Raw genomic sequence first — 8,673 nt, 5'->3', positions numbered from 1 at the left:
TCTTCCCTCCAGTATGAGTAAATAGAAGCGCGCCTCTGTGCTTCCCAGTCAAGAAATGACAGTGTCTGTTCGGTCGGCTACCGGCACCCGCTGTTGCACATCTGCTCCATCACTGCAGGCTTTCGAACTCTTAAATTTGAGAGACACAGATTATTTACAACATTGCGGTAAGAATTTACCCTTCCTTAACACTGTTGTTGTAATTGTTTCTATGAATATAACGGAATAATGACAGAGAGGGTCAGTTGTGATTTATCCGCTTGGAGCCACAGGTGTGCATCTTTTTCTGTGTGTTTTGCGCTCTTCGGTTCTAAAGATGAAGGTCTCCCCGATTGCGGGCTCAAGGTAGCTTCAGTGTCATTAAGTAGTAAATTGTTGGACTGTATTGGACTGTTGACAAAGGTACATTTTGATGGAGCCCACTCACCGTGCCTGCACGTGCAAGCGTGACTATATTTCCAAGTGAAGTGCACCGAACGTTTGGCAGTTCTCGCTTTTGGTTACCTTTCACGTTGGCGTTTTCTTAAAAAAACTAAGCCATTAGAAACAAAAAATAAAAATGCTAGTTCAGTGGTCTAACTCGTGTGTGCAAAGCCTACTCGCTCTCTGACTCCAGCGGTAACAAGTGCATTCTCCTGTGCACCCCGCAAGTATAACGTAATGTAAGTGAGCATTTGTTCTCTTGGCAAGTAAAAATGCTCCTGTCTTATCGTTTTCGGGAATTGATGTCTCCCCATTCCACTATTTACCCCATTATCCTACCATTCTTACTGTTTGAAGAAGATAAACAAGAACAAAAAAGGTATGCAAAAAAGCAAGATCAAGAAATAAAATTACCATAAGACACACCCAATGGATTAAAGCAAACAAACAAGCCAGTATACAAGAGTCTACAAATACAAAACATATCTACAATGTGTACTGTAATATTGCCACAAGAAAAAACATGACAAACCTCCCTCACACGAGAAAAAAAAGTAACATACAGAATAAATAATGCTGAAATCTAAAATGACATTTTGAGCCAAGACCTGAGAGTTAACAGTACAAGGGGTGAAAATGTGAATCACAGGGTAGCCAAATCCCAATTGTCATTCTGTGACAGCACTATACTGTTCACCTCCGACTTTCAGATGAGACATCGGATTGGATAGGAGCAAAAATATTCCCTCAACAACAGAGCCAAATAAGTGTACAGTACAGTGTCTTGCATGAATGAAATGTCACTGTGGTTGTTTATGTTTCTGATGTCCAAACTTGCACAGGGTTGCTGATTTTGTTTGTTGTATTTAAAATGTGATGTTCTTTTAGCTCACACAAATATCCATGTAATGTGTGTTTACCATGATCCTGCCATGAAATTATCTTACTTTTTCACCTAGATCCAAGCATCAATCTGATACTACTCTAGTGACAGAAACCGCAGCTGTATATTCTTTGGTAGGGCAGATTTATCATTAACACAGTGAGAAATTACAAAATTGAGTACCCGAGCTAATATTAGTGACCCAGTTGTGTTCCTTTGCACAACATTGTCGCCAACTATGTTATTACACACACTCCATTCTACAGCAGCAACATATTTTCTGTTTCCTATGGAATAAAATGTGTTCTTACTGTAACCAACAGCCACATGTTGGGAAATGAGACACCATTGCTCTTCTTTGTTTTTGTTTGTTAGCATGTGGCGCTCCAACTGATGATTTCAATCTGGAAGTCTTTTTCTACTGTTTTCAATTGGAAAACGTAACTAGAGTGGCGTCAATAAGTACACAGTGGAAAGGTACCATATGACAAGTGACTAGGATAGCCCTAAAATGAGGTTACCAACCTTCTTGAAGTTGAGAGCTACTTCTTGGATACTGATTAATGCAAATGACTACTAATTTGATTCACACTTATGAAATAACTAATAGAAGAGGATTATATATATATATAAGAAAAAAAAAACTTTTCCTCACCCCCCGTGGGTGGTCTCTTTTTCCCTTCAAGCTCAGGTCCTCTACCAGAGGCCTGGGAGCTTGAGGGTTCTACGCAGTATCTTTGCTGTTCCTAGTACTGCACTTTTCTGGACTGAGATGTCAGATGTTTTTCCTGGGATCTGTTTCAGCCACTCCTCCAGTTTGGGGGTTACTGCCCCTAGTGCTCCAATGACCACAGGTACCACTGAAGTCTTAACTCTCCAGGTCTTCTCCAGCTCTTCTCTGAGCCCTTGATATTTCTCAAGTTTCTCATGTTCCATTTTCCTAATGTTACCATCATTTGGGATGGCTATGTCAACCACAACGGCTTTCCTCTGCTCTTTGTCCACAATGTCCGGTTGGTTCGCCATTACCATTCTGTCTGTCTGGATCTGGAAGTCCCAGAGGATCTTGGCTTGGTCATTCTCTACCACCTTTGGGGGTGTTTCCCACTTGGATCTTGGGACTTCCAGTCCATACTCTGCACAGATGTTCCTGTACACTATTCCAGCTACTTGGTTATGGCGCTCCATGTATGCTTTACCTGCCAGCATCTTACACCCTGCAGTTATGTGCTGGATTGTCTCAGGACCTTCTTTGCACAATCTACACCTGGGGTCTTGTCTGGTGTGGTAGATTTGGGCCTCTATTACTCTGGTGCTCAAGGCCTGTTCTTGTGCAGCCAGGATCAGTGCCTCTGTGCTGTCCTTCAGACCAGCTCTTTCTAGCCATTGGTAGGATTTCTGGATATCAGCCACTTCAGCTATGTTTCTGTGGTACATCCCATGTAGGGGCTTGTCCTCCCATGATGGTCCCTCCAGCACCTCATCTTCCTTTGATGCCCATTGTCTGAGACATTCACTGAGCACGTGATCCGTTGGGGCCTTATCCCTGATGTACTTATGGATCTTGGATGTTTCATCTTGGATAGTGGCTCACACGCTCGCTAGTCCTCGGCCTCCTTCTTTACGGCTAGTGTACAGTCTCAGGGTGCTGGACTTGGGATGGAACCCTCCATGCATGGTTAGGAGCTTTCGTGTCTTGATATCTGTGGTCTGTATATCTTCCTTTGGCCACCGTATGATTCCTGCAGGGTATCTGATTACTGGTAGGGCGTAGCTGTTAATGGCTAGGGACTTGTTCTTGCCGTTGAGCTGACTTCTTAGGACTTGCCTCACTCGATGGAGGTATTTGGCTGTGGCTGCTTTCCTTGTTTCCTCGTCAAGGTTGCCATTTGCCTGTGGAATTCCAAGGTATTTGTAGCTGTCCTCAATGTCTGCTATTGTTCCTTCTGGGAGTGAGACCCCCTCTGTGTGGATTACCTTTCCTCTTTTAGTCACCATGCGGCCACATTTCTCAAGTCCGAATGACATTCCGATGTCAGAGCTGTAGATCCTGGTAGTGTGGATCAGGGAGTCAATGTCCCGCTCGTTCTTAGCGTACAGCTTTATGTCATCCATGTAGAGGAGGTGGCTGATGGTGGCCCCATTCCTGAGTTAGTATCCATATCCCGTCTTGTTGATTATTTGGCTGAGGGGGTTCAGTCCTATACAGAACAGCATTGGGGACAGAGCGTCTCCTTGGTATATACCACATTTGATGGTCACGTGTGCAAATGACTTGCCATTGGCTTCAAGTGTGGTTTTCCACTGTTTCATCGAGTTGGCGATGAAGGTTCTCAGAGTCCCATTGATGTTGTACAGCCTCAAGCATTCAGTGATCCAAGTATGTGGCATTGAGTCATATGCTTTCTTGTAATCAATCCAGGCAGTGCTCAGGTTGGCACGTCTGGTTCTGCAGTCTTGGGTGACTGTTCTATCCACCAGGAGTTGATGTTTTGCTCCTCTGGTATTTTTACCAATCCCTTTCTGAGCAGTGCTCATGGATTGATCCATGTGCCCGCTGATCTTATCTGATATTATGCCCGACATCAGCTTCCATGTTGTGGAGAGGCAGGTGATTGGCCGGTTGTTGGATGGGACTGTACCCTTTGAAGGATCCTTCTGGATCAGGATCGTACGCCCTTGGGTTAGCCATTCAGGGTGAGTTCCATCCCTTAACAGCTGGTTCATTTGTGCTGCCAGGCGCTCATGGAGAATTGTAAGTTTCTTGAGCCAGTAGCTGTGGATCATGTCAGGGCCTAGTGCTGTCCAGTTTTTCCATTCCTGAGACTCTTCTCTGGATGTCTGCCACTGTGATGGTTACTGGGTTCTGTTGAGGGAGCTTGCTGTAGTCCTTTCTCAGAGCCACCAGCCACTGTGCATCCTTCTTATGTGATACCTCCCGCTCCCATATATCCTTCCAGTACTGTTCAGTTTCCAGCCTTGGTGGGTCTGCTCTGCTCTTATTCCCCTGCCACTGAGCGTACACTTTCGCTGGTTGTGTTGTGAACAACCTGTTTATTCGTCTGGCTTCATTCTCTCTTGTGTACCTCTTTACGCGGCTGGCCAAGGCTTGGAGTCTTTGTTTGGCAGTTTCGAGTGCTTCAGGTATGGGCATCTGGCTGTATTTCTTGGGAACTTGCTTTTTCATTGCATCTTTCTGGGCCTCTGTCATTTGGCTCACTTCTCTCCGTGCTATCTTGATTTTGGCCTCCAGCCTTCTCTTCCATGGTGGGCACTGTTGTGGTCGCATATGGTCATTCTTCTTGGAGCCAAGCATTTCTAGGATCACTGCTGCTGAGGTGTATATCAGCTCATTGGTTTCAGTGATGGTAGCCGTGGGAATTGTTGTCAGTGCTGCATTCACATCTTCTAGGAGACTTTCTGAGGGTACTTCACTTAGCCTCTGCAGTGTGTATCTAGGTTCCCGAGCATTCATTCTCACCGTGATCTTGTTCTTCAGGTCAGTTGCTGCCTCGTTCAGCTTGATTGTGCTTATTGGGGTTTCGTACCCAACCTCTGGACTTGTACATGGATTTAACTCGTCTCTGACCTGATTGACCTTTGCTATGGCATTTGTGTTGTATCTCATCAATCTCGAGCTGTGATAGCAGGTGCCGTTTATGGATATTGGAACATTGAGCTACTAGTTGCTTAGCCGATAGTGTGTGTGTGTTTGTGTGTGTGTGTGTGTGTGTGTGTGTGTGTGTATATATATACACACACACAGACACACACACACACACACACGCACACACGCACACACGCACACACGCACACACGCACACACACACACACACACACACACACTATCGGCTAAGCAACTAGTAGCTTATATATATATATATATATATATATATATATATATATATATATATATATATATATATATATATATATACAATATATAAAATAATTAGATAATATATATACATAATATATTATATATTTAATATTATATATATTCATAATTAAGACAAATCATTGCTAATGCTCACTTTTTAAATGATCGTGTTTACATTATTGCGAGGATATCTTAATGTCCCATCACTGTTGTGCGATTTCCAAAACAGGCCAACGGGCTACTCATGTGGTCCTTGGGAGCTACCTGTTGGTGATGCCTGCACTTAAACATTCAATAATATATATGATCTTGATGATGATGGACATACAGTGTTGAATGATTATTTACACTGGCAGAACTAGAAGGGGGGCTGCGTGGGCACTGCCACCCCCTTAATTATGCTTGGATCTCAGCTGCCAGGCTAGCTAATTAATTTTTCTTTTTTTTTTCCTGAGAATTGTTTTCCACATTTCCCCTTCGTCCCACATAGGGATTGTATAGTGAATGTTTATCTGTGTTTTCTGAAGAATTTTTGTGGAAAGGTTTGCTTTGTTTTGCAGATCCTCTGAAATATCATTGGCTCCCCAACCCTTAGATCAGGGGTGTCCAAACTTTTTGCAAGGAGGGCCCGATTTGATAAAGTGAAGGGGCCCGGGGGCCAATAGTTTTTTCGGACATTTTTTAACTACAAAAATTTCATGCAGATTCACACAGTTATAAAACAAATTTCATTGTCCCACTTGTCTTTATTTTTTAAATGACAAATAACCAAATATAACCCACTCAGGCATATGTGAACAACTCTAAAAACACAAATTCTGCCTTTCATTCATATTTGAAGAGTCCGATAACATTGAACAAACTGTATGAAATACCTTACATTTACATGAGTTTAAAATTATTTTTGCCTCATGAACATTTTAAACAGGAGTTATAAGTAATGCAAAGTTGTCTGTTATTATTAGAACTTAAAACAAGTGAATTTTGCTCTTGTCATTTACAATATCTTTCAGAAAGTAATAGTTTGTGTCACGTCTACAGGTTCATAACATCAACAGTATTAACATGGCCACTTCGTAATATTTAATATTAAGTAATATCTACTTTTGATTTACTTTTGACTCATAGCCCCGCGTGAAGAATCACTGTTGTGATGCCAGTTCAGCTTGGAGCTGCTTCACTTTATCAGCGCGGCCACTCCCTGTTAGCTTGTCGTATGTGTTAGCATGTTGAGTCTGATAGTGTCTCTTTAGGTTGAAATCCTTAAACACGGCAACAGTCTCTTTAGAAATTAGACAAACACAATTGCCTTGATTTTCAGTGAAGAAGTATTGTAATTCCCATTTCTCTTGAAAGCGACGGCCCTCAATGTCAAATTTCCTCGTTTTCTTTGCAGTCGCCATGGCAGAAATGAGCAGAGAGGGGTGGCCTGCCACCTTTTGGTAATAGGACGAATTACAGTTTCAAGTTTCATGATTTTGTTTTTTTTATTCAGTTTGACAGTGCAGGAGGGCCATAAATAATACATTATAAGACCGAAGCTGCGGGCCATATGAAATCTGACCGGGGGCCGAATTTGGCTCACGGGCCGGACTTTGGACAGCTTCATAATACATTTTTTTTACCTTTTCATATTCCAGGTATTCCTCAAAAAACATGTTTCTGACGTAATGGCATTTATATTTTTAACTTACCGTATTTTCCGGACTATAAGTCACATTTTTTTCATAGTTTGGCCGGGGGTGCGACTTGTACTCTGAAGCGACTTATGTGTGTAATTATTATATCATTTCACATGTTATTTTCACACTAAACCGCAAGAGGGCACTCTAGGCCTGTGTTGATAATTTGGCGATGAGTCTGACGTAAGCGACGCAGAAGAAGCGCCTCATCTTCTACAGCCGGAGTTAGCAGAGTTGTTTGAAAGTGACACTTTTAGTTTGATTGGATTTAGTGATTTGGAGTGACAGGGATGGTTTGGTAAACTTGTCAGCATGTTATTTATGCCATGCTTATCTGAATAACTCTTAATATGTTACGTCAGGCATGTTTTCAGTTACGTCAGGCATGTTTTCAGTTCGTTGTTTATGTGTCAAGTAACGTTGGCATACGGTATAATTATTCAGTCTGTTGTTGCCTCTATTCTATTTTTATTTTAAATTTCCTTTAAAGATGATATGTCTGCTCTCGGTGTTTGATTTTATCAAATAAATTTCCTTCAAAAATGCGACTTACTTATTTTACACCAGTGCGACATATTTATGTAATTTCCTTCTTTATTATGCATTTTATGGCTGGTGCGACTTGTACTCCGGAGCGATTTATAATCCAGAAAATAAGGTATCTTTTATTATGTATTTTAAGAAATTGTAGTTTTTGTATTACTACCCCAAACTTCCATAAGTGTATGTTCTATGGAATCCAATGGAAATGTTTGATTTTTATCAACTGTAATTGTTTGGAATAAATAAACTGTAGACAACTCAGATCAGAAGTGTCACCCTTCAAGACACCCTTTAGACAGCAAGACCTGGTACGTGTAAGTATAATCTTCATCATAATATGATATGAATAATGATAATAATATTGTGTGTGTGTCTTTCATGACTGTTATTTATCTACAATTTATTCTACTATATAACTAGCTAACACTAGCTAGCTACCTAAGATATAGCTAACATTACTATACGTGTGTATGTATGTGTGATTGTATTCATTTATATCGCTACATATTGTTTTATTTCAATAGTTGAAAACTATTTGGGTAGTGGGACAGGTAGTTGGCAGGTAACACCTGTCAACACCTGTCAACAGGAGAAGTAAGACACCTCCTTCCCTCCACTAGTCTGCGGGAGGCCCTTGGGCAAGGCCAAGTACCCGCTTAGCCTCCCTATCTGGGTTACGTAAAGTCGTGGCAGGCAGGCGATGGATGAAGTGCGGGAGCAGCTGGGGGAGCGCCAGAACTGGTCTCGCATTTCCTTGTGCCGGGCAGAAGATACCAATGTAGGTACAATGGCTGGGACTCCTGTCCAGTATGGGCACTGCTCTGGTAGAAAGCAATGGCAAACTACTACCAGTAAACGATGCAGTGGAAGCTTGAACCATGAATGCAAATAACGCGAAGAACGATATGGGACTCAGTGGTGAGACCCCCAAGCTAGATGAGTCTCTCCTGTGTATTGGGGAAGAGCCTGACACCGGGAGGAGTACCACCCAAGCTGATGAAGGCAGAACGCCTGATTGTGCTGGAATGAGAAACAACCGCAATAAATGGCTTAAACGGAGACACAAACTGGGAACATGGAACGTAAGAAGTATGCCAGCTGGTAAACTGAACACCATCACAAAGGAAGCAGTTAGAATCGGTGTAGACATCCTAGGGCTGGTCGAGCATTGCTGGCCAGGAAGCGGACATTTTACAACAGATTGCGGTGGTCGCATGGTATATTCAGGCAGGGAAAAGGCAGGCCAGGGAGGAGTGGCAATA

At 42.3% G+C, this 8,673-nt stretch overlaps 1 protein-coding gene across 2 annotated transcripts in view; it reads left to right on the top strand.

Annotated features, from left to right (window-relative positions):
• Positions 1-8,673, top strand: part of LOC125966881 (cell migration-inducing and hyaluronan-binding protein) — a 266,570-nt gene continuing 257,897 nt past the window's right edge. For both annotated transcript variants that reach the window (XM_049717394.1, XM_049717393.1), the window contains exon 1: positions 1-167. The gene's annotated coding sequence lies outside the window, so the exon portion shown is untranslated. The remainder of the gene's footprint in view (positions 168-8,673) is intronic.

The sequence above is a fragment of the Syngnathus scovelli genome, chromosome 4 (assembly GCF_024217435.2).
Source record: "Syngnathus scovelli strain Florida chromosome 4, RoL_Ssco_1.2, whole genome shotgun sequence".
NCBI lineage: Eukaryota > Metazoa > Chordata > Actinopteri > Syngnathiformes > Syngnathidae > Syngnathus > Syngnathus scovelli.
The sequence above is the reverse complement of the archived record's forward strand: the minus strand, read 5'-3'. Positions and strand labels throughout refer to the sequence as shown.